Source organism: Mastomys coucha, unplaced genomic scaffold (genome assembly GCF_008632895.1).
Source record: "Mastomys coucha isolate ucsf_1 unplaced genomic scaffold, UCSF_Mcou_1 pScaffold13, whole genome shotgun sequence".
Classification (NCBI taxonomy): Eukaryota; Metazoa; Chordata; class Mammalia; order Rodentia; family Muridae; genus Mastomys; species Mastomys coucha.
Window position 1 is genome coordinate 9,355,678 of NW_022196895.1, and position 25,500 is coordinate 9,381,177.

Sequence of the window (25,500 nt, forward strand, 5' to 3'; positions counted from 1 at the left end):
AAAGTTACTATGTTATTGCTTGCTTGTAGGTTTTAATTACTTGATTAAAAATTTTTGAGACAGGCTTTCACTATGTATCTTTTGCTGGCCTGGAACTCACCATATTGACCAAAATGGCAATGCTGCTGTCACACTGAAAACAGGAAACCTACTCTTTATCTTGCCTGGTGACCCTCAGCCTGTGGGTCACAATCCCTTTAGCAAAACTGTCTCCAAAAATATTTATATTGCGATTCATGGCAGTAGCAAAATTACAGTTACGAATTAGCAGTGAAAATAATTTTATGGTTGGGGGTCACCACAGCATGAGGAACAGGTTTTTTTGTTTTGTTTTGGTTTGGTTTTGGTTTTTTGAGACAGGGTTTCTCTGTGTAGCCCTGGCTGTCCTGGAACTCACTCTGTAGACCAGGCTGGCCTCGAACTCAGAAATCCACCTGCCTCTGCCTCCCAAGTGCTGGGATTAAAGGTGTGCACCACCACTGCCCGGTGTGGAACAGTATTAAAGGGTCACAGCATTAGGAAGGTAGAGAAGCATGGTCCAGGTTATGAGTTGTCCACTGAGGGCAGATGAAAGGCTGGTGCTCTGCGTACAGCACAGAGATGCATCTTGAATGGAAGTTTTTCTGTAGGGAAAAAGATCAGGCAGTATGTAGCTTGGAGCTGTCTACAGCATTTTCCAGTGGGAACCGAGAATAAGGAAGAAAAAAATACTGTAATGTGTTTGTTGTGAAGTACAAGTTCATGCACATTCCCTCATACATTCTCACTGTTCTTCCCCAGCCAGAGACTGAGCCTCTGGCATCCACAGGGACCATCACCTTTTTCTACTTCAGACTTTGATCTCACCAGTCTTCTCTGTTGCTAAGTGTATTTGATATTTGCAGTCGTCCCGGGGCCTTATTTTCCAGCACGGTTACAAAGCTGCAGTCTGGGATGGAGGGAGAGAAGATGACTGACAGCATTATCCTATCGGCTTTCCCTTGCTCCATCTGCTGTGTTGGAATGTGGAAAGACCTTGCATTCCTCCCACCTCCCACATGTGCTGCTTTCACCCATGTGCTGGGAAGCTCGGTTGCATAGAAGTACAGCCAGGGACTGGCATCCAGCAGCTGGGGTTCCAGTCCTGGCCTGGCCCTTTTATGGATGCAGATGTTCCAGTTTCTCAAAAAACTGCTTCATTGCCTATAAAACAAAAGCAGTGGCAATAGTGCCCACAGCACAGTGTGATGGCTTGTTACACCCAGCTGGAAGAGAGCCAGGGACAGGGATGTAGCTCAGCTGAGTGTTGCCCACTGTGCATGAAGCCTTGGATTCAGTTCCTGACACCACTTAAACTGGGCGTGGTGGTGCATGCATACAATCCCAGCATGCTAGAGCATGGGCAGAAGGGTCAGAAGCCTGAGGCTGGTTTTGGTTACATAGTGAATGTGATCCTGGGATACGGGAGACAGTCTCTGTCTGTCTGTCTGTCTGCCTGTCTGTCTCCCTGTCTGTCTCCCTGTCTGTCTCCTTTTCTTCCTCCCCTCCCACCCCCTGAACCTCCTAGTATTAACAGGAATCCGTGGAACTTGGCATCACCTGTCACACAGTGAAAGCTGTGCTATCTCAGTGCTTGGTGCTCAATTCAGCACGGGGCAGAAGGCCCCTTTATGCAGATAGCTCTGATATATGTAATTTAATTACTTTTGCTTTCTCTCTCTCTCTCTCTCTCTCTCTCTCTCTCTCTCTCTCTCGTGCGGCACTGTGGGTATCATCATGAGGTGAGGGACCTGGAGATCAAACTGAGCTCCTCCGGCTCAGTGGCAAGCATTTACCACCTGAGTCATCTTGGCAGTCTCTAGCTCTGCTATGAAATGCTCACCTCATACACTACATGTAAGAGTGGTGCTTTAGGAAATGGGCTGCTGGAACTCAGCATTGACCTCCTGACAGTGTCCCTGTCCGGCTCAGCTCATCCACACAGGAGGAACTTTTCATTGTCTTCTGAGTGACTTGTGCTCCCCTTTCTGGTAAAATGCTCTCCTCAGATGAACAAAGAAACACCGTGTGTCTAGCATTAAAATAACTTATTTTTAGAGGTCATTTTCTCATGCTATATAAAGATGAGACATTTCATCAGTAGGTATTGTTTGTGCAATGGCCACTTCATAGAAACTGCTTACAGTGAAAGACATTCCAGATTTTATAACACAGATGTTGATCCTATGAGGATTAGAAATATCTGCACAGTAGAGACCGTCTTCTTATCTGTCAACAAGACCCTGGTTGGAAGTGGCTAACATCTGCTCCTTCTGCAGGTGACAGTACTCATGCATTGACAAGATGCCTGTGGTTGGTGCTCAGCCACTGCCAGGCACTTGGAGCCGCTTGCACAGAGACCAGAACAGGTTTATGCTGTGGTGGGAATGGGGTTTGTGTCTCTCTGTTCCATTGAAGTTAAAGGCCTGACTGTTGGAAGAGATGGCACATTTAGGAGATGGTTAAAGGCTTTAGCACTTTGGGCAGGGGAACCTTTAGGAGTGGGGATCTAGTCAGACATTATTAGGTCATTGGGGCTTGAGGTTATTTCTCATGGTACCCTCTGGTAGTTCTGAAAAGTCTGTCACAAAAGGGGTAAGCCTTCCTCTACCATGACATATGACTCTTTACTCCTATAAGCTGCCTTCATATATAACTGTGTACCCCAGCCCCACCCCTGCTCCCACCCCCCAGCCCCACCCCTTACTATGGCATCAACTGATCCTGGACTTTGAATGTCCATAGCACTGAGCTCAAGGAAATGTGCTATATAAGTACTCTGTGTCAGGTATTTTGTGATAGTCAGAAAAAGCTATGAGCCCGAGGCCATGTTTATAAGTTCACGGTAGTCCAGTTCTCAGAGGTCAGTGCTCTTATGCAACAGTCCACGAACTGGTGTTGGCTTCTGTGATACGTCCAAACCTTGATGAGAGTGCATGAGAGAGTCTCAGGGTTGTGCTGTGCGTTGGCCTCAGCAGCGAGGCGAGGAAACACTCACAGGTCACGGGAGTGTACACCAGCAGGTGAATGGTGTTGAGCTCAGCCAGAGGACATTTTACAAAGGAATCGCAATCTGAACTTCATGATGAGGTAGGAGTAAGCCAGCCGGGGGAGGAGCTGGGGGAAGTGAGAAGGAGAGGTGAGAGATGGTGTGAGTTAAGCTAAGTGTGGGAGAGGAGTTGTATACCCAGCTGGGGCAGAAATGGAGGGTCGAGTCAGCTGCAGTTGACTGAGTAGCAGCTGATGTTGCATGGGTGGTTGCATGTCTTTGCTTTCCCCTCTCCCCTGTCTGGTCATGTTGCCTGCCAGTCAGTGCTTTCTCTTAGGGTTAGGCATCAACTCACTGTTCCTGAGACATTGTGTTTACAATGTCATGTCCAAAATCAGCTCCTTGGAGCTCCTGGGTCCTAGGGTCACACAGTCACTTCCTAATTTTGTCCTGAAGGGTTTTTAATCAGGGGACTGGTAGGAAATGGAGCACACATGAAGCTGAGAATGACCAGGGACATATGGAGTTCCAATGAGCTTTATCATTTCCATAAAACTTCCCAGATATTTAGCTTCCTTCCTCCCCTAATGGTACCAGCACATCTCCCACTTGTCATTTTTTTTTTTTTATATATATATTTTTGGACAAGGTCTCATGTAGCCCAGGCTAACTTCAAACTTGCTTTGTAACAGAGATCCAGACTATACTTCTGATCTATCCCTATCCCTTCTGAGTGGTGAGATGACAAGCATGCCTCATCATGTCCAGTTTCTGTCGTGCTGGGGATCAAACTTAGGGCTGCATTCACGCTAGCTAGGAGCCATTCTACCAACTGAGCTACTCCCGCCTCTCGGCATCCTTTTTTTTTTTTTTTTTTTTGACATTTGTAGGATTTATTGTGACAGTATTGCTACCAAATTCTGGATGTGGATGTCACTGAAGTAATAAGCATATTAAAGAATATGCTGGGGGTGCATAGAATTCTTCATTCAATCCCAAGCATGGCAAGTAAAGTGTGCATTGGTCATTAAACATTCACCAGTGATAAGTATATACAAATAAATATGGATTTGGTAGAGAAAGAAGAGATAGGTGAGATTATGAACTCTGTTTTTCTTTCCCATTTTACGTTATAAAATGGCAAAAACCATTAAAAGTAAAGGAAAATTTGTGGTAACTAATGCTGTGTGTTTGTGTGTACATGTGTGTGATGCATGTATAGATCCTAAAGGCTCAGTGCAGGTACAGATCGTGCTGTGGAGTCATGTGGTGTGGCTGTATTTGAGAGCACGTTGACTATGGAGCTAGGATTATTACTGTGGAAATTGTTTGCTATTCTTCTGGGGTTGGGAAAGTACGGACTACATGCCATGGCTGGCTTGCTGTCTGTCTTCGCAAATATAGCTTTATTGGACATAGCCATACTCCTGTGATCATTGCTGGCCTGTAGCTGCTCGTACATGACAATTTCAGCAAAAGGAAGGGGTGAAAGAGACCATAATGCTAGCCTTTGTCAAGTCTGTTGACCCCAGGTACAGACCATAGCCATATTTGGGAAAATTCAAAGTAGGAGATGTTGGGCTGGTAGAGTCTAGGTGCCTTCCCTGCCCAACACTCTCAGATCATTGAACGGCAGGACGCTGTGAGATGGGTGTCTTGGGTGCTCAGGGTAGCTCAGCTTTGCTTCTGGAGTCTGTGAAGAAATCCATAGATGCCCAGATGAAAGCAAAAGTGGTGTGAGGTTAATGAGGGAAGTTCATCTGCTGAGTCTTCTGTCGTCTTCCCCTCAGTAGTGTGGCTGTCAATAAGTTCAGTTTGATTTCCTGATGTAATTTATGAAAGCATCCTGATTAAATATTCCTTCAGAATTCATTTAGCTGAAGAAAAATTCTTTTAAAAAATATATTTGCCCGTAGAATAGTGGGAGGGCCTAGAGGAAATTAATAATCCCTCATAAGTACCTACCCCCCCAAAACCTCAGGTTGTGGCATGGGTGCATTCAGGCACACATGCATGTGTGCACACACTTGAGTGTGCAGATCCACAGTTAAGGATGAACCTCCAGAAAGCATGTATCCCCTTGAGCCCCTACCACTGTGTTAATGGCTACTTCAATTAGATAGCATTCTTCCTCCAACTCAGTGGAGTGAAGCTGTGTGAAGTTAATAGAGCTTTGATGAGGCTAAGAAAATGAGAGAGAAATAGTGTGCCATGGAGACTATTCTAGTCTATCTTTTGAGATTAGTTTTAATTTCTAGTTGAGTATGTATGTGGGTGGGTGTGTGCACATGTGAGTGCAGACACCTGAGAGGCATCAGATTCCCCTCGAACTGGAGTCGCAGGTAGTTATGAGTTTCCTGGCCTAGATGCTAGGTACCAGTCCTGCCTCTTGAACAAGAACAGTACTTAACTCTCAACTGCCGAGCCTGGAAAAGTTACAGAAGAGCATCCACTGAAGAAAACTGCTGTTGGGGTGAGTTCTCCAGGCAGAACATGAACCACTTCCTGCCACCCAGGAACTCCTCCCCAAACCACCAGATCCTGGCTGCTGTAAGAGCCCCCGTGCTCTGGCCCCATTTCCCAGCCCCCCTCCGACTGCCCTTACCCCTGCCATACACCAGAGTAGTTGACATTACTCAGCCTGTTGTGGGCTTTCCTGTGCTCACTTGGCTTCGATCCTTACTCTTCCGTATCTTTTTCATTTTACTATAAAACAATTTTGTTAATCTACTTGTCTACTTTATATTATTAAATTATTTAATTTATTGTAATCTTATTATATTTATTAGTTATAGTTAAATTACACACCTATTTGTGTCTGTGTATGTCAGAAGTCAGTGGGCATTTAACTTTGGAGTTGGTTTTGTTGTGTGGGTCCCTGGTATTGAACTCAGGAGGTCAGGCTTGTCAGCAAGCTCCTCTGCCTATGAACCATCTCTCTGGCCCTGTCCTTACCTTTATCCTTTACCGTGTTGCATTGGCAAACATCCTTACTTCTTGTCTGTAGGAAAGCACTTTTGTCCTAGAGGCTTTCTGTGCACACAGGCCCTATAGTGCTGGGGTCTTGTGAGGCTTGAGAAGAATGAAAAGTACTTCCCGACCAGGCACTTTCTCCTTCCTCCAGCAAGTACAGCAAGCCCGTTCCCCAGGCCTCTCCTCCAGCAACTACAGCCAAGCCCGTTCCCCAGGCCTCTCCTCCAGCAACTACAGCCAAGCCCGTTCCCCAGGCCTCTCCTCTAGCCCTCCCTAAGGCTTCTATAAAAAGCCCATGCCCTGGTTGGTATGTTCTACTTAGTAGCTCCTTGCAAAGACCCTTCTGCCGAGATTTCCTGCATCAGGACCCCAGACTCTATGCGTGTGGCACAGCTGAGCAGGGTGAGGAGAGATGACTGTGTCCTGTCTCCCCGATTCCACACGGAGGCAGGGAGCCTCAGGGAGCCATGTTGCTCATTCATTTCAGTAACCCTGGGATGTGCTGAGAGCCACAGACATGGGCTGGAGAGAGAACTCAGCTGGTAAAGGCTAGGCTCGCAGCCAAAAGCATAAGAACCGTAGAAATGAGGAGCACGAAGACAGCAAGCCTCACTCAAAAGCTGCTAGAGATCACTGCATGTGTGTTCTTACCTTTTGATAAATGATTGAATACTGGAAACCAGCAACAGCCAGAGCAGGTCACCGAGGTAGCGCAGAAGGTAGATAGATGTACGTGCTGTACAGGCCTGATGACCCGAGGTGGATTCCTGGGATCCACATCACGTTGGAAGGAAAGGACCAGCCCCACAAAACTGTCCTCAGACCTCTACAAACGCCATGGCATATTTAGTTATTATAAAATTAATAATTCTATTAATCTATATGTCTGATTTTTAAAAATTATTTAATATATTATAGTTTTATTTATTAATTATAATTAAATTATATACAAACATACATGGATGCACATACACATGCACTCATACTCACTCATATACACACACGTACACTCACACACACATATATACACACTCACCCACACATACACTCTCATACACAGCCACACACACACTCACACAGATACTCATACACACACAACAATCTCTCTCTCTCACACACACATACACACACACACACACACACACACACACACACACACACAGAGGAACAGTGCCTTTGAGAGCTCTGCAAAACTGCTCCTTACCTGCTGTAGGCATGCCTCTTGACCCAATTTGAGGCATACCAGAACAGCCCTACGGCTTCAGTTCTACCTCCCATAAATAGAGTGTAGCTCCTGCTTAGACTCTTCATCAGTTCTTTCTGCATGCTGGCCCTAGGCTGAAGAGGGTTGGGGAGCAATCATGGAAACACAGCAGCAGTGAGTGTTTATCTCCCACAAACCCAGTCAGTTTGGAAATGGAGCACGAGTCACCCACACCTGGCCAGAGTTCTCCCCCTGGCTGTACTGTAACAGCAAGGCCATCCTTTCCCAGGAGCTGTCATGTCTTGCATCCAGTCATTTCAGGGCTCTGGGGCTCAGCCTGGTGGGGCTCTGCTCCCCTGGGAGGTGTAAGCAGACGCATAGCTCCCAGACTCCAGAAGTTTGTTTGGATTTTCATAAGCAGCTGGTGTCTGGAGGAGCCTGGTGTGAATGTGGTGGTGCTTTCTAAAGCCATGACTCTGGATGACATTGGGCCTGTGCCTCTTTGGATGGCAGACAGTTTATGATTACCCCTTTATGGTCTGAAAATGACATTGGCACGTGAACTATCCTATAGTATAAAGAAGTAAAACAAGTTCATAATCCAAATGACAGAGATTCCTAAACACAAATGCTCAGCCTACATTTTACCAAGAGAATCTGTAGTCAGAAGCTGTAGCTGCAGCTGTGAAGGGTTTGGATGTAAATGATGAGAAGCTTTTGCACACAGGTAGAGAGTGGCAGGGCCGTGGAAGCCAACAGCAGGAAGTTGCAGCACTCTGTGTTAATAGAAAATGGGGTGATCCTAACAGAGTGCCTTAGTCAGGGCTTCTATTTCTGCACAAACATCATGACCAAGAAGCAAGTTGGGGAGGAAAGGGTTTATTCAGCTTACTTCCACATGGCTGTTCATCACCAAAGGAAGTCAGGACTGGAAGTCATGACTGGAACTCAAGCAGGTCAGGAAGCAGGAGCTGATGCAGAGGTCATGGAGGGATGTTCCTCACTGGCTTGCTTGAGTTCCAGTCCTGACTTCCTCTGGTGATCAACAGCAATGTGGAAGTAAGCTGAATAAACCCTTTCTTCCCCAACTTGCTTCTTGGTCATGATGTTTGTGCAGGAATAGAAACCCTGACTAAGACACAGAGGGAGACTCCAGGCTGGGCAAGGGAGGAAACCAAAGAACATGGCGTTGTTGCCACGGGCCAGGCTGCGTGTCAAAATAATCAAGTTCCCGTTTAAGAACATGGGCTATACCCTGACCAGATGTCTTAGCTAACACTTTGTATCTTGAAATCCCACCTGGAGTCAGGGCTGCAGAAGCCTGCCCCTCCTAGGCATTCAAGGCTTACATGATGAATTGCAAGGGTTTTGCAAGGCGGTTGGGCATTATCAGTATCTGAGTAAAGTTAAAAAATAAGAACCAGGGATGGAGAGATGGGTCAGTGGCTAAGAGTGTGCACTGCTCTCGTTGAAAGACCCAAGTTCAGTTCCTAAAACCCATGTGAGGTTATTCACAGTCACCCGTAGCTCTATCTCCAGGGGACCGAACACCATGTTGTGACCTCTGGACACCTGAATTCATGTGCAGACATGTGTCATCCATACAGTGACACATATATAAACACATGATTAAAAATAATAAAAATCTTGTTTAAAACAACCAATTCCCAATCTTCTTAACAAAACTGCTATAAACACTTCAGAACTTAAGCAAAAAAAAAAAAAAGTAAGTTGAGTAATTGCACTTATTGATGTTCAATATTTCATGTCTTCGGTAATGTATGGGATGTTGAATACATTAAAGGAGATTATAATGTACTGCATAAATCCTTGCATATGATACAAGTAATGTAGGGTAGTGGTGCTGTGCACAAAACCACAAGCAGTTCGGCTGTTAGGAACAGAGTTTCCAAAATAGGGGTCAAACCGTGACAAAGCATATCTTTGAATGTTGCAATGAATATGGCTGACTCTTTGCGCTCACAGTTTCTACAGCCTAGGGATAAACCAACCAGGGATTGAAGATACCTGATAGAAAAAAATTCCAGAAACTTCTAGAAGACAAAGTTAGCATTTGCTATGCATCAGGTATTATGCTGAACTGACACAAATGGAGCAATGCTGTGGTTTTATGGGATTGTAGGTATCCTAGGTGACTCAGGGCTGTGGAGGGTGCACAGGGGTTATCTGTAAATACTGAGCATCTGAAGCATGAGACCTAGAACTAGTCTCCCTGAGAACCAGGGGCAGTCATATCCATTTCTATGTAAATAGAAATCAGTTCAAGAGATAATCAAAGCAGTTTTATATCTTCATAATTTTCAAGAGATGCTAACATGTGACAGTGTGGGACAGAGTTCAGAGAGCTTACACACTGCAGGATTGTGTGCATCCATGGCCTGTCACACTGAAGTGATAGAGAGCTCACACACAGCAGAATAGCTTGGGTCTCTTAATGCCTTTACAAGAAACACTAGGACTGGGAGGTTCGGGACAGGCTTTCTTGTCTGGGGGCGGGCAGGCCTGTGAAGAACAGCACAGTGGTCGGTCCTCACTGGCAGGCTTCAGAAGCAGGAGAGTCTGCCCAAGGTGAAGCTGTGTCTGTTTGAGCGTGGTGGAGGATGTAGACCCTCAAAGTTTCCCTGGGGCATGAAGAGCCCCCGGGTGAATCCCACAGGTTAGTCATCTGAAGCTCCAGGTTTTCCTGGTCACACACAATGCTACTTCTAGGTCCCAAATAGTTCCTAGAAGCATTGTCAACCCTGGTTCTCCTGTCCCTTACTGTGTACATACAGAGCCATGAAGGGTCCCTCCTTCCTTCTTACCCAATGCAGAACCAAACTGCAGACCCTGGGCCTCACTAGCCTAAGGTCTGTTTCAGAAGCCTGGATTCTAACCTGTTGTTGCTCAAGTCTTCTCAGCTTTGAACCTCAGGGTACTGACTTATCAATGTTCTTCCCAGGAATCCAGTAAGCTTTTAAAGATATCATTATACAAATTAAAACACAGGTTTTTAAAATTAAAAGGCCCACATCTCCATAAAGGAGGACACACTTGTCCAAAAGTTACATAGCCTTAAAGGACCATTTTCTCATGTGGGGGATAGGACAGGAGGCCTGGTGGTGACTCTGCCCTCCTTGTATTTAGAAGCAATGGCAGGGCCCCATAGTACAAAGAAAGCAATTCCTCTGTTGTCACTCATAGTGTGACGTCAGCTGCATATTAGCTCAACCTGCTCTTACAGGTACCCTTGCACATCAAGATTCCTTGCTGGGTGGAGCGTTTCTGGAAAAATCTGTGTCTGAGCCTGAGACTCCTCACTCCCAGTAAGTGAAGACTCATGGCTTGTCTCATCGCATAAATACCAGGTCTGCTTTAGGGCTACATCCTGCCTCGCCTCTGTGCCAAGCTCCCCTGAGCTTGCTACCATAAGAGTACCATCAAGGACACATGGATTCAGAGCCTTACCCGTTGATCTCATCATTAGTGAGGCTTTTTAGTACAGTTCTAGCATGATTTGGGGGCTAACACAACATTTTGCATCCAAGTTCAAGTTGAATTTGCTAAGTGGTAGAGACTCCTTAAAAAAAGCAGTTGGCTAAAGTAAAGTCTGTGCTGTGTGGCATCTTAGGGTGTTCCCAGTAGGATGAGTCACCATGAAAGGCTTTCAGCAGCTTTTTTTCTGTCCCTCATTCTGAGCAGTGAATTGCAAAATCTCAAGTTCTGCTTTGTCAGGGAAATCACTGGAATATCAAGAAATGAACTTGGTACTCGTCTGTCTTGCAAATCCCGCTCGCCTTCTCTGCTTGAAGTCAGCCTGAAGCAGGGGTTGAGCTCATCGGATCCATGTGGTGGGATGGGTCTCCAGAATGGAGCTGGTTGGGAAGAATTGAGTTCCACATCCCAGTCCGTTTCACATTCGTTTAATTGCTTAGAAAATGAGTTTTGTTGACATCTGAAATGCCATTTGCTTCAGCTGTCAGCCACGTATGCGATCCAAGTTTGTTGTTGTTATTTCCACATTGATGATTGATGAGACCCTTAGTAGCTTGAATTATGAAGATTGCAGAGTGAGCTAGAAATCACTCTCTTGAAATAACACAGAAAAATAAACCAGCAAAAACAAGAGAGAAGAGACCACGGAAGAAGACGTCAGCTCAAGTAGCTTGGCTGACGTTGGGCCCGCAGAGGGGGACAATTTAGAGGTTAGTTCTTTCTTGTTCTAGAACAGTCACCACTGGTGAACTAACACAAAAGGGGGACACAGATGGGCTGCACGGTCCCTCTCATGCCTTGGGCCTGGAATGAGCTTTTGAGAGAAGATAATGACACTGAGGAGCTTCCCTCTGAATAGGGTAATTTTAGGTTGCAAAACAAAACTCATCACAGAGCTATTAATGTCTAAGAAATTATGGTGGAGGAATTTTAAGAATAATGAAGTAAACAAATGAAATTTTCATGACCCATGCTCCCCTGAGATGCTCTACAGGGAATGTGTGGCCGTCTCGGTGTCACCTACGGAGCTCAGACTTTGTCTCAAGGAACTAACTGACTAAGATTTATCATGTGGTATCTAGCTTCACTTTGAACTGAGAAAGAGAGAGAAAGAGAGAGAGGGAGAGAGGGAAAAACCTCCACAAAATGTCTAAATGAGTTTTTATTTGAATTGTTCATATCAACAGATGAATACTTTTAATTATAAAAGCACTGCCACAATTTGTAAGTTATTGCCACATATTTACCTTAAAGATAAAAATAATGAAAATACCTTGATCAATTTTGTTGCTTTTTTAAAGTTAGCTTCACTTTTATTACTTTGTTCATATGGGTGTATTTTGCTTGTGTGTATGGCTTGGTACCGTGTGCATGCCTGGTGCCTGTGGAGGCCAGAAGAGGGCCCTCAGATTCCCTACTGCTGGAATTACAGAGGTTGTGAGCCACCACGTGGGGGTTGGCGATCCCATGCAGGTCCTCTGGAAAGGCATCTTGTGCTCCTAACCACATCTCCCTGGCCCTAATCTCCATAACTTTAGAGTTCTGGCTGGAAGTACTGTAGTTAGTTGGCACCTGGGGTTTGGCTATCACCTTTGGAAACTAAATATCACTGCTCTCTCTGTATGCTAATTACAAAGGATACAAGGGATTCAATTGCTCTATCTACTGTGCTAAGGCAGAGAATAAACAAGAACTAATGGTAATGTATTTGAAAGGTATTTAATACATGTTAATGATTTGGGGGAAAATAAATGGTTGGTATTTTGCCTCCAGAACTATTTTCTGAACACAGCAACAACTCCAAACCACCAGGATGTAGCAATAACTGAACATGAATAGCAAAACTTGAGCGAAGCCTGAAGGGCAGGCTTGTACCCGTGTGGTAGACTTCTGCTCTCCCCTTGTAATTGTTGGTGGGCAAAGCATGGCCGTGAATGAGTATGAGGTGGCTAATAATGCTCACTGTCGGGCTACAAAGACAGCTTGCTTAGTAAGCCTCTTGCCACGATGGCCTCAGTGTGATCCGTGGTAGCTCACATGTAAAACAGCTGGGTGTGATGGTGTGTGCTGGGAAGCAGAGGCACTGGGGGATCCCTAGGCTTCAGTAGCCATCCAGCCTGGGGGCCAGGCCGGTGTTTTGTTAGAAGTGAAGTGGCCGTGTGGCTGCACAGATGGCTGTGTGTTGGAAGGCACTGACACGATGACATGTCGGTTAGGGGATTCCTATCATATGCAGAGATAGCAATTTGTAGCTTTGTCCCTTGGGAGGTGGGAGCTTTGATGGGTTTTAGTAGAAGAGTAATGTAGGTGTAAGAGCCAATTCTAGGTTTCAGGTTCTAAGTTCAGCAGGTCTAGGCTGCAAGATCTTACAGTGCAAGTTGGGCCCCAGGACCCACACAGTAGAACAAAAGAACACTCCCACCCCCCTGATAAAATTTACACTTTACTAAGTTGTGGGTTCTTTTTAAAGCTAATTCTAGTGGTAGAGCACATGTAAGCCTGGGAGGAAGAAAACAAGCTGCGAAGCCATTGGCAGAGCCCAGTAGGGCCAGGGACTCGTGGGGAAGGATTCAGGAGGTAGATCTCTGAGACTTCGTATGAGCTTCTGTTTGATTTGGGGTTGTCAGGGGCAGGAGGAAGGAGGATTTCAGGATCTGGGTCACCATCTAGATGATACTGTCTCCCAGAGAGGGAAAGGGGAAAAAAACGCAGGAAGCCAGGCAAACTCGAGCTATTGAGTAATGAGAGTTCGTTACCCGTGTGTCAGTAACTAGGACATGTTACACCAGGTAGTTGCACACTCCTTGGGGAAGAAGTGATCCCAGCATTGGATGCTGGGAAAGAACTTGAGTGTACCAAAGCATATGAGACCCTCTTCTACCAGGATGGGGCCACCAACAATTGATGCATTTCAAAGCCAGTCAAAGCAGGCCTAGTATAAAAATGAAACAAGGACCAGTAAACCTTTTATGATGACTTTTAGTGTAGGGCCAAGGCCTGCCTTTTGTGAGTTTGAGGATAGATTTTCTAGTTAGCTTTCGGTCTGAAGCCACACCCATCATTGTCCCCAGAGTTTTGGTATCTGGGTCCCTAAAGTGGTTTTGCAAGTCTCTCGGTTTTCTCTCCCTCAGCTTAACCCTAAAGCTGCCTTGAAAGCCATCTGCCCTTTTCAAAGTTTTCCAAAGCCTGTAATTATTTTTTACACACTAACATTTTGTACCCTTATCTGCATCTGTTTAGACAGTAAACAATGAATTATATAGTTGCAGCCACAAGGACAATGGGCAAAAATGCCTTTGGGAATGATCCCTAGATCATTAGGCAGTAATCCAGGAGGAAAGCCAACTAGACTGAGCATTGACTGGGTGAAGGGCATCTATTTCTCTCCCTCTAATACTGGTTAATACAGAGACTTAGGAGAGTCCAGATTAGTCAACTGGATCAACTGGATTTCTCCTCTCCCCATCCTATGTGTATGTGTGTGCGCGTGTGTGCGCGTGTGCGTGTGCGTGGGTGTGTGTGGGTGTGTGTGTGTGTGTGTGTACAAGGACATCCATTTGAAAATGGTAGTGCCATATTTTTCAGGGCTGCCTTCTAAATTACTTGCTGTACATATGATAGTTACACAAAAAGGAATTAGAGTTTGCCGGAAGTATTATGTAATGGTTAATTGAAAGGGAGCCTGACAGTGAAATTTCTCCTTCAGTGAAGAAAGAATGAGGTTTAGGACTGGAGTTAGTGGAGAGAAAGGCCTGCAGGTATTTGCTTCTGAAATTCAGTTTGCATACCTAATTTCATAAGGGATCAGTAAAATGGCCATGGCTTCAGAGTGAGCCCACCAGCCTCTGGCTCTGCCAGAAGCACAGCTCATTAGAGCTTTGAAAAAGAGCATTCCCGTCCTCTTCCCATCCATTATCGTAGAAACTTATTTCCCCCAGTGATGGAATTAACATCTAACCATTCTCACAGGGGTGGGGACAGTGGCTTCTGAACCTGCTTGGCTCCACCTTGCAGTGGCCTTGTGTCTGACAGAGCTCTGGTAGCTGACTGGCTACAGGGAGAATGCACCAGGCAGTGGCCCAAGTGCATGCTAACAGCTCCAGAGAAGCCTTGGGAGGGCAATCTGCCAGGCCACAGAGACTAAAAACTGAATGCCACTGTTACCTCATCTGTAGTGTTGTAGTCTATAAAGAGTGTTAGACTCCTCTCTCAGTTAGGGACAGCAGGGCCTGGTAGGATGTGTTAGATACCTCATCTTCAGGGTTCCTCATTTGCCTTTGCCACTCAAATATTATAAAGTAAAGTTAACCCTTGTACTATTTTTTTTGCTTTCATGTGTGTGAATGCACATGTGTGCACATGAGTGTGGAGGTCAGAGGTCAGTCTCAGATACCCACTTTGAGTTTCAGACAAGGCCTCTCACTGGTCTAACCTTTCCTGATGAGGCTAAGCTAGCTGACCAGTTCCTTTCAGAACCCTAGGGAAGTCAGATGTCCCAAACACAGTTGCCCCTCACAGCCAAGTGCAATGTGCACCTTTTCCTCTCCCAAGAGCCACCATATCCTAAGTTGATATGTGTCTTGTCTGTCTGTATTTTGATTTCCCCACATTTCTAATCATAGACACCATATGGTTCTCAGTTTTAAAAATACATATGATTACCTACTGTGGTTTGCATTTTTATTTATGAAATCTAACAATGTTGATAAGTATAAATCAAGTGTAAATTGCCTTTATTTTGTTTGTTTGCTTTTTTTTTCTTTAGACAGCATCTGTGCTATAGCTCTGGCTGGCCCAACACTTGCTTTGTAGACTAAGCTGACCTTGAACTCACGGAAATGTGCCTGCCTCTGCCTTTTGCATGCAGTGCTGGGATTAAAGACATGTAACGTCATTCCTGGCTGAATTGTCATTATTTGAGCTATTGGATAAAGTGTTTCATCACTTTATGAAGGACTCACTATTCCAGTAACTATTTAGATAGTCGCCATTTTTTGAGGCTGTCTCTTACTGCTTCCATAAACATTTTAGTGTGTGTGTATAAGACATGTCTAGCCATGTGAGTGTTTGGGTTGAAGAGTCACTGTCCCTGTATAGTGGCAGGTCTCAAAAGTGTTTTTACAGAGTAGTTAGATTATTATTTGTAAATAATAATTTACTTGTTATTTACTATTTATAATTTATTACCATCAATAAATTATTTGCAAATAGATTTATATTATTTGTTAATAATAAAAGTAAATAAACAGTAAGTTATTATTTGTAAATAATATGTTTTACAGACTATCAGTTTCTCTTTAATCACCTCACATATGTGACATGATTTTAATTTTGAAATGTAAGAAGATTGTCCAAGAAGAAGTATGTTCTGTGCTCTGTGCATTCCTATTGCATAAATAAAAAATAGGCCCAATGATATGTAGGAGGTTAGGCATTTTCAATTAGTCAGCCATATTTTGTATACTAAAACACCGGGAATTTACAAAGGCACAGAAGGCATAGGTTTATAAAGCAGACCTAATGTGGTATAAATGTTGTGATTACTAGAGTTATAAGTTAGTAATTCAGTTCCAGTGGTAGAGTTGAAGACTGGATTAGGTGGCAGAGCAAGATGATCCTGGCACTAGCTGGCTGGCCAGTCTAACAGAACAGTAAACTCCAGGTCTAATGATAGGCCCTGCCTCAAAATAAAATAAATAGTCCAGTATGTTAGAGAAAAACACACTATCAACCTTTTGCTTCCACATGCACATGTGTGGGTGGGCACACATGTACACACTGCACACATGTACATACCCCTGGGTTCAATCCCCAGTACTGCCGGGATCCATTACATTCCAACTTGAAAATTGCATTGAAGCCATTAAGTGTCCGCAATGACTAAAATTAAATCTGCCCAGTGCCATCATTCTTTATCCCTCTCTCAGATATACATACTGAGTGACTGGAGTCATAAATGCTCACTCAACCCAAGGCAAGGTTAGGAAAGGGCTCCTCTGTAAGTGGGAGATGATAGAGATGATAGTGGAGACTCTAAACGAATAGCTAGCCTGGTCTACAGAGTGAGTCCAGGACAGCCAGGGGCTACACAGAGAAACCCTGTCTCGAAAAAACAAAACAAAACAAAAAAGAAAGTATCTAATTGAGGCTTGCTTACAGTTTCAGAGGTTTAATCATGGTGGGAGGCATGGTTCTGAGAAGTAGCTAAGAGTTCATCTCTATTTCTAGACAGCAGGAAGAAAGTGACCGTGAGCTTGGCTTGGGCTTTGGAAACCTCCCTCTCCCTCTCCCTCTCCCTTCCCCACCTCCCTCTCCCCACCCCCACCCCCGTGTGTGTGTGTGTGTGTGTGTGTGTGTGTGTTTCTCTCTCTCTCTCTTCTCTCCTATGTGCCCTCCACACCTACCCTCAGTGACATACTTCCTCCAACAAGGCCACAGCCTCTAAGAACCTTCTCCGTTAGTGTCACTCCCTAACAACCAAGCTTTTAAATGCATGGTGCATGGAGGCCATTTTATTCAAACCACCCCACCGTTTGAGAAGGTGAAGCCTTTCATGGCAGAGAAGACCCAGTAGCCTTCATGGCAGCGGGAGCGCGTGAGTGGGACTCCTGAATCAAGAAGCCTAGCTTAGGCTGAGGGAGTCGCTGGAGCCTGTATCTCTCCTCTCACTGACCTACTTCCTCCAGCTAGACCAGACTCCTGAAGGTTCTGAGCCTCCTAAAACAGCACCACCTACTTGGGACCATGTGTACCAACACATCAGCCTGTGTGGGTTTGCATCTCGACACCGGAACCTGAGAACTTGGAATCCCACAAGCTCAGCCTGTGCGCTTTGCCTCGGTGCCCCTTGTAATCTCCCTTTGAGTCACCTTGATAGCCGTTGTCACTGTCAGATTGGGTCCATGGGAACTAGCACTCAGCATCCTTTCCGTGGGTACTGGGCTCCTTCTGCGGCTCACTTGTCAATATGTTGATAGAGGACTGCTCTTGCCCAAGGCTTATTATCTTGGTAGCAGGGGTGGTGATGAGCAGCTTCTTTTGTTGTGTATACCACAGTGATGATATTCTGAGCTGCGGAATGTTCCTGCTGACTGACTCATGGACTGAAAGTGGAAGTTTGTCCCATATGCTCCTTACGGTTAGAATTATGTCATCACTAGGAGAGGGTAAAGTACCTGAGGACAATTTTAATATTTAATTCAGACTTCATGTGGGTACCATTGCAGATATCTGCCATAAAGATGTACCTCATTTACTGTACTGTAACACTCCCAAGTTTAATTATATATTTTAATATATAAATAATATAATATACATAATATATGTAACATATAATAAATAATATAAATAATTTGAAATGATTAAATATTATTTTGTTATTTAATTATTCAAACTAATTTTATTCAGATTATAAATTTTTTCAAACTTCAATTAAATTCAAATATAAATCGAATTGTTATTTAATTATATTTATTATATATCATTAAATATATTTAAAAACTTTTTAAAAATCTGTATGAATGTTTTGCCTGCATGTATGTCTGTGTATCACATGTGCACCTTTTGTTCTCAGAGACCAGAAGAGGATATCAGATTCCCTAAAATTGGAGTTATAGATGTGCATTGCCATGTGGGTCCTGGGTTCTCTTAACTTCTGAGCCATCTCTCCATCCCTTATTTAATTAGAAAGTTAGATACGCAGGAACGTGACAGGTGATTTAGAAATAATACCATAATAACCCTTATTCTAATGCCTCTACTAGTCCTTGGCACAGAGGGGTTCTTAAACAATATTTGAGACTGCATGAGAAACTAGATAACTTGCATGTCAGCCTTTTGACACTCTACAGGGAGCCACCTGTAATGATCAGTAATCATAAGCAACCATTTTCTTGTTTACTTGTATGACTATCTTATATAGCTTATCATTCTGTACCTGCTATTTTGTGTTCTGCCTTTTTAAAAAGCCATAATGACAGGTGACAGGTGTAATTACAAGTTTCAGATTGCCATCCCTTTCTGGTTGCTTATATATCCATGTCAGGGCATGTCACTCTATCAGACTCACACATGAGGAGGGAGGGGCCTTGAGGCTGAGACGCAACCTAAAGCAAACAGACATGGCTTTCCTCAGCTGCCAGTTTCCACCCTCAGTCCTTCCTTGACCTCATTCTCTTTTCCGCAGCTTCTCTTGCTGGTAGTATCATACTTCCATGATCAGGTCAAAAAATTTAAACTCTGCCTTCTTAAACACTCTAGAGTGAGTATCCCTTAGTTATATGACTATTTATATAATAAGTGGGTAAGTAATAATTTAGGCGAGTCTACTTAATTTGTGTGACAATCCATACTTCTCATTACACTCTTACTACTGGAGCTCCACATGCTATCAGAGGAAACACCTTTGGTTAGACTGTTTGTTCTGTAGTTCATTTCTTTGGGGTATCCTCTCAGAAACTTCAGAGGTGGGGGAAGGGAACAAGAGAGAAGACTTTCCAAATTTTGGCATCAATTTTCACTCTCACAGTGTAGATGTTCTGGCTATACATTTGAGTGCATAGGGCTAAGTGTGATGTTTCCCACACGTCTGCAGGAAATGATTCCATTTGAATATGTTTTCTTTTTGCTTCAAATAATTGGATTTTGTTTTGCTTTTTTTGTTATTGTTTTGTTTTTGAGATAGGGTCTCAGTATATAGCTCTCACTGTGTAGACCCGGCTGGCCCCTAACTCACACAGGTAGATACACCTGCCTCTGTCTCTTGGGTGATAGCATTAATGGCGGTCACCACCTTACCTATCCTTGATTTTTACCTCATACAGTCTACCTGATGCTTTGCTGGAATGTGTAGCTCTCCCCAAATACCAGCTTCTCTAGTTCATCGAACTTTTGACATTGTGTGCATGTGTTTAAAACCTTAGTTTAACAGTTTTAACTTTAGATATGCTCATAAGTTTATGGGTATTGAACTTCACCTAACTTGAATGTGTACTTACTATCACTTGTTCTGGAAAAAGAAAATCACAATATACATGTCATTCTTAGACTTAGTATGTCACTTTTTCTCTCCCCTTCCATTGCTTTTCCATCTTTCTTCATCTTCCTCTTTGTTTCTTTAACCATGTCTTTTAAAAATTTCTTTACATTTTAATTATTTGTGTGGATGTTCATGTGGCACACACACAGAGCACACGTGGAAATCAGGGAGCAGCTTGTAAAAGTAAATTTTCCTCCTATCCCATAGGTGTCAGAACTGAATTCAGGTTGAGCTTGGCCTTTACCATTGGGTCGTCCTGCCATCCCGTGACTATTGTTGTAGGAGAGCAGGGAGCGCTCAGAGGAAAGCAGCATGCGTTGTAGCAGGAGCAAAGCCAGCCCTGCATGCTTGGGGCTTAGTTGGATATTTAATAATTAATAAAGCAACTGAAGAAGGAAATGCCTCCTGCTAGAATTTAGAGTCCTCATGTATTATTATAAAAATTAATAATGTTATATTAAAAATATAATAATGTTATATTAAAAACAGGGCCAATAACGGAAGAACACGATTCTTTACGCTGTGCTTGGGATAGACAGTGCTTGCTTATTTTATCTTGGTAGGCAGTGCTTTTGGTCATTCTGTCATCAGTTCACATTGGCAAATACATAACTGCATGTATGACTTGGTGATCGGATCATGCCGCCGCTACAGTAGAAATGTGAGATTTAATTTAATTTTGTGTTTACAAATAAGCCATCAACTTTGGAAAACAAGCACATCCTATATTTTCCAGGTGCATTCTGAAGTTCAGTGGTGACTAGCCTGTATTGTGACTAGCCTGTATTGTGACTAGCCTGTATGGTGACTAGCCTGAATGGTGACTAGCCTGTATTGTGACTAGCCTGTTTTGTAACTAGCCTGTGTGACATTGTTACAGAGCCATGTGAACAGTGCTCTGCTGGGATGGCGTGCTCATCCGCCCTCTTCCTTGGGAGGCCTTTTCATTCATTGCAGAAGTGATTCCATTCCCTTGTCAACTTCTGCTTTAGAGCAGTCAGGGCTGCTTTGCAGTTGTTTTTTAAGGATTTATTTTATTGATATTATGTATGTGCAAGTACATGTACTTGCAAATGCCCACCTTGCTGCCTGGTGTAGGTGCTGGGAACTGAACTCTGTTCTCTGCAAGAACAGTGTATTAGTCAGGGTTTCTATTCCTGCACAAACATCATGACCAAGAAGCAAGTTGGGGAGGAAAGGGTTTATTCAGCTTACACTTCCTTATTGCTGTTAATCACTAGAGGAAGTCAGGACTGGAACCCAAGCCAGTCAGGAAGCAGGAGATGATGCAGAGGCCATGGAGGGATGTTCCTTACTGGCTTGCTTCTCCTGGCTTGCTCAGCCTGCTGTCTTATAGAACCCAAGACTTCCAGCCCAGGGATGGCACCACCCACAAGGGTCAATTGAGAAAATGCCCCACAGCTGGATCTCATGGAGGCACTTCCCCAACTAAAACTCCCTTCTCTGTGATAACTCCAGTCTGTGTCAAGTTGACACACCAAATCAGCCAGTACAGACAGTAAGCTCTTTTAACCACTGAGCCATCTCTCCAGCCTCTGTCTCCATAGATAATTGTTTTTTTTGTTTTTTGTTTTTTGTTTTTGTTTTTTGTTTTTGTTTTTTTAATGCAAGGGTTGTTTTTAGTCTGGGTTTGACTGTGTAGGCAAAGAAAAGGAGGTTTGTTGTCTCTATTGTGGAATATATTTTGTAAAAATACTATTTAAACCTTTAGATTGTGTTTTGTTGGTGTTGGGTTTTTTTTGTTTTTGTTTTTGTTTTTGTTTTTGTTTTTGTTTTTGTTTTTTAGATGGGTTTTATCTGTAGCCTTGGCTGACCTAAAACACATGGTAGCCCAAGCTGGCCTGCAATGCAGCCTCCCAAGTGCTGGGATTACAGGTGAGGGCAATTCCATCATACCCACCCATAATGTAAGCCATTGAATTATAAAATTATAGTTACAAATAAGACATCAGTGCACAGTTATGTAGTTAAGATGTGTGTGAAAACGTAAAGACTTTACAGTTCCATCCTAGGGAATGCCGGCTCCTGGAGCTACCGTGTGGTGCCCATTTAGTCTATATTTAGCCCAGTGACTTAGGACTGTTCTTTTCAGAATGACAGTGGCAGGGAGCTCTTGTGAGAGGCAAGAAATCATTTTAAGCAATTTATGTGCTCCAAAGACTGGCAGGAAGGAACCCTCTCAGGGATAGCTTCTTAAGAATAGTGAAGACTTTTGTTTACTTAAAATAATTCATTATTCATCACTTTCCCTCAGTAAATCCTTATGCTGTACCTGCTCTCTGCCAGACACTATTTCAGTTAGCATCTCTACTCAATAAACAACATTACAACACAGAAAGATGCAGAAATAGCTATCGGGTGATGGATGACAGAGCCACCTCCAATACCAGGCACTCTTTCCTTAGGATTTGCTTTCATTCCCTTATCCGTTCATGCGCCAGCCCGTCATCAAGAGCACCCCGACCCTGGCATGGGCACCAAGCTGCTGTGACATGTTCTGAAGGATGGGGCCTGAGCAGCATGGAGATCCGAGAGGGGGCTCCCACTCTCATCCAAGAGACCAGGAAAAGTATGGACCTGAGTGTTTGTATAGAAGCCTGGAGGCCGAACAGGAACTGTTGAGGGATGAAAGGGCTTGGCCAATGGCCTGGGAGGGAATGCTGTATCCCAAAGCCCTAGGCCAGAGAGCAAGGCCTTTCCCCTGGCCCAGCTTAATGTTCCCACGTGAGGTACTAGAGATTTAAAAGTGAGTGGCCATAGATGTGCCTTCTTAGTGTTCATCCAGTGGCTTTGAGGGATAACTTACCATAGTCATCTGGTTTGAATAGGTTTGGCCACCACAGATTCATGTGTTTCAATGCTTGGCCATAGGGAATGGCATTATTAGGAGGGGTGGCCTTGTTGGAGGAGATGTGTCAGAAAGAACGTAGGCCGGCTTTGAGGCGTCCTGTGCTCAAATCTCCATCCAGGGTGGCATTCCAGTCCCTCCTGGCTGCCTTTGGATTAAGATGTAGAATTCTTGGCTCCTCTGGCACCATGTCTGCCTGCACACTGCCACGCTTCCCACCATGATGGTAATGGACTAAAACTCTAAAACTTGTAAGCCAGCCCTGAATAAGTGTTTGCCTCTATAAGAATTGCTTTAGTCATAGTGTCTCTTGACAGCAGTGGAACCCGCCCCATCATCTTTCATTATTCTTAATGATTGATCTTAAAGTTTTTTCAGTTGCCGCATGATGTCAGTGGGTATTATGGAGTACTTAGGATTTGATGCCTGCATACTGTGCATAAAGGGCACCCAGGGTAATTGTCCTTCTTTATCTTGCATCGTAGGCATGAACTGCTCAGAACTGTAGTCTGGAGGAAGCACCGATCTAAGGCCTAGTTATGTTTGTTGAGGTGCAGTAGCAGTGGAGTACCCAGGCTCCTGGTTAGCTTGTGCTGTTCCTCTGTGGGGAGGAGGTCCAGAGCCCTGCTTTTCACATCCTGCCTTGCCCAGCCTGCTCCAAGCCATCAGTGTCCCTGTTTCCAGTACAAAACAGATCTTGATCATACCTAACTATCACATCCCGCCCCACCCCCAACCTTTAGGACCTCCTCCTTTTTCTCCTCTCTCTCTCTTTCTCTCTCTCTCTCTCTCTCTCTCTCTCTCTCTCTCTCTCTCTTTTTCCTGAGACAAGGTTTCTTCATATAGTCCTGGCTGTCCTGGAACTCATTCTGTAGACCAGGCTGGCCTCAAACTCAGAAATCTGCCTGCCTCTGCCTCCCAAGTGCTGGGATTAAGGCGTGCTCCACCACTGGCCAGCTCTCCTCTTTTTTAATAACCACTGAGTCCAACTAGTGCCACCTGCACGCACATGTGTGTAGGACCATTCACCAGGAGCATGGGCAGCCTACCAGTGGCCATATACCAGAGGCAACATTCCTCTCTCCGTTCCAAGCAGCCAGCAGTTGCCAGTTGTCCTCAGCTAGAGATGGATCCTGCTGAGCTCCTCCCACATCCTATTGGATTGCTGACTGACTAAACCTCATTGTGACCTTGGGTTCGTGATTGCAATAGCCATGCCATTTTACAACATCCTGCCCCCATGCCTCAGCTCTTACGTCTTATCTGCCATGTCTTCCCAGTGTTCCCTGCAGCTTGGGGGTAGATTTGATAGATGCCCACATAGGTTTGACCAGTTATGAGTCTCTGTGTTGACTTCTTCCCACTGCAAAAAGAAATTTCTCCGACAGGGGTTTAGAGCAGCGCTACCCTATGGGTGTGAACATTCTAGGGAAGCAGTTTGACATCATGACTACTTAGAAAGTGACAGCAGTAAATGTCCCCTAAAGGCCTAGGACAGTGCCATCCATGGGATTTTGACCAGATTTTTTTTTAATCAGCCAGGCATGAATTCCCTCTTGTGGCCACAAGTCCAATCAGAAAGTGGTTGATTATTCCCATAGTATTCATGCCATTGTTATGCATCCCTGGCAGGCTCTGCCCCTAGAAGAGTCCGCTGGGACTTTTGTCCCCCAGTGGCCTTAATCACCTCCAATCAAGCTTGGAAAGAATTAGCATCATTTATTTAGTTTTATTATTTGAGGCAGGTCTCATGTGTCCCAGTTTGGTTTCCAAATCGCTGTGTAACCAAGGATGACCTTGAACTCCCCCTGAGTGCTGGGATTGCAAATATGCATAGCCAGCCCCACTTATGTCATAGTAGAGATCACGCACAGGGCCTTGCGCATGCCAGACAACGTTCTGTCAGCTGAAGTATATTGCCAACCCTAGCACTGCCATTTCAATCCTTCCTCAGAAGTGGGCCTTGGAGTTTCAGCAGGTAGGATGGTAAAGTGGGCAGGTCTAGAGTTAGACCATGTGCTCCTGTCTCTCAGCCTCGGAGGATGGAGCCTAGTGAGGGGAGTAGCCATAAAGGAGGTTTTAGGATTTTATCATCTGGTCGCGGTCGCAAGCACGGTTAAGAAGGGGCAGGCCTCGGATGCTGCGGGGACTCAGGTGCTATGGGCCTCGGATGCTGCAGGGCCTTGGGATGCTGTGGAGCCTTGGATGCTGCGGGGACTCTGATGCTGCCGGCCAGAGCTCTCTAGAGCTGCTAATGAGTTCAGGAAGTGTCAGGAGTACTTCAAACCGAGATGCTTTCAGAACAAATTAGGTTTTCCCCTCTGAATATTTTTCTACTACAAATGAAGTTAGGAAAATTCCTTTAAGTGAACCTTCCACTGAATGCTCTCAGTTGCCGTAGGAAGTGAGGCATTTTCTTTGTACTGTTGGCTTAGAGTCTTTGTTTTTCATTACTTTTACTCATTCATTGTGTGTCAGGGGTGTGGGGACATGCCAAGATACACCACAACATGCTTGTGGATATTAGGGACACCTCGTGGAAGTTGGTTCTCTCCTAACATGTCAGTCTAGGGATAGAACTCAAGTTGTCAGGCTTGGCAGCAAGCTTTTTTACTTGCTGAGCCCTTTTGTTCATCCAGAGGCTCAACACTTTGGACTGAAAATGGCTGTAGTGAGTATAAACCATGTTTCTGCTAGACTCTGGGCTGAAGCTCGACACCCCTTGCTGCTTTGGGGATGTTTACCGCCCTTATTTAATTCTCCTGGCGGCCTTTCTCCAAGTAGGGCAGAGCAAAGCCTGAAAGACCTCATCAAGCTCCCCTTAAGCCTGACAGGGCTGTGTGCCCGCTCATGGGTCTCTTCCAAGGCGCCCTTTCTTTTTTGGCACACAGAGAGGCCCTCCTCAGCAAGCACCT

General features: G+C 44.6%; 1 protein-coding gene across 2 annotated transcripts in view; it reads left to right on the forward strand.

The window, feature by feature from the left end:
- Positions 1-25,500, forward strand: part of Ttc39c (tetratricopeptide repeat domain 39C) — a 122,330-nt gene that overhangs the window by 40,208 nt on the left and 56,622 nt on the right. The gene's annotated exons all lie outside the window — the stretch shown is intronic.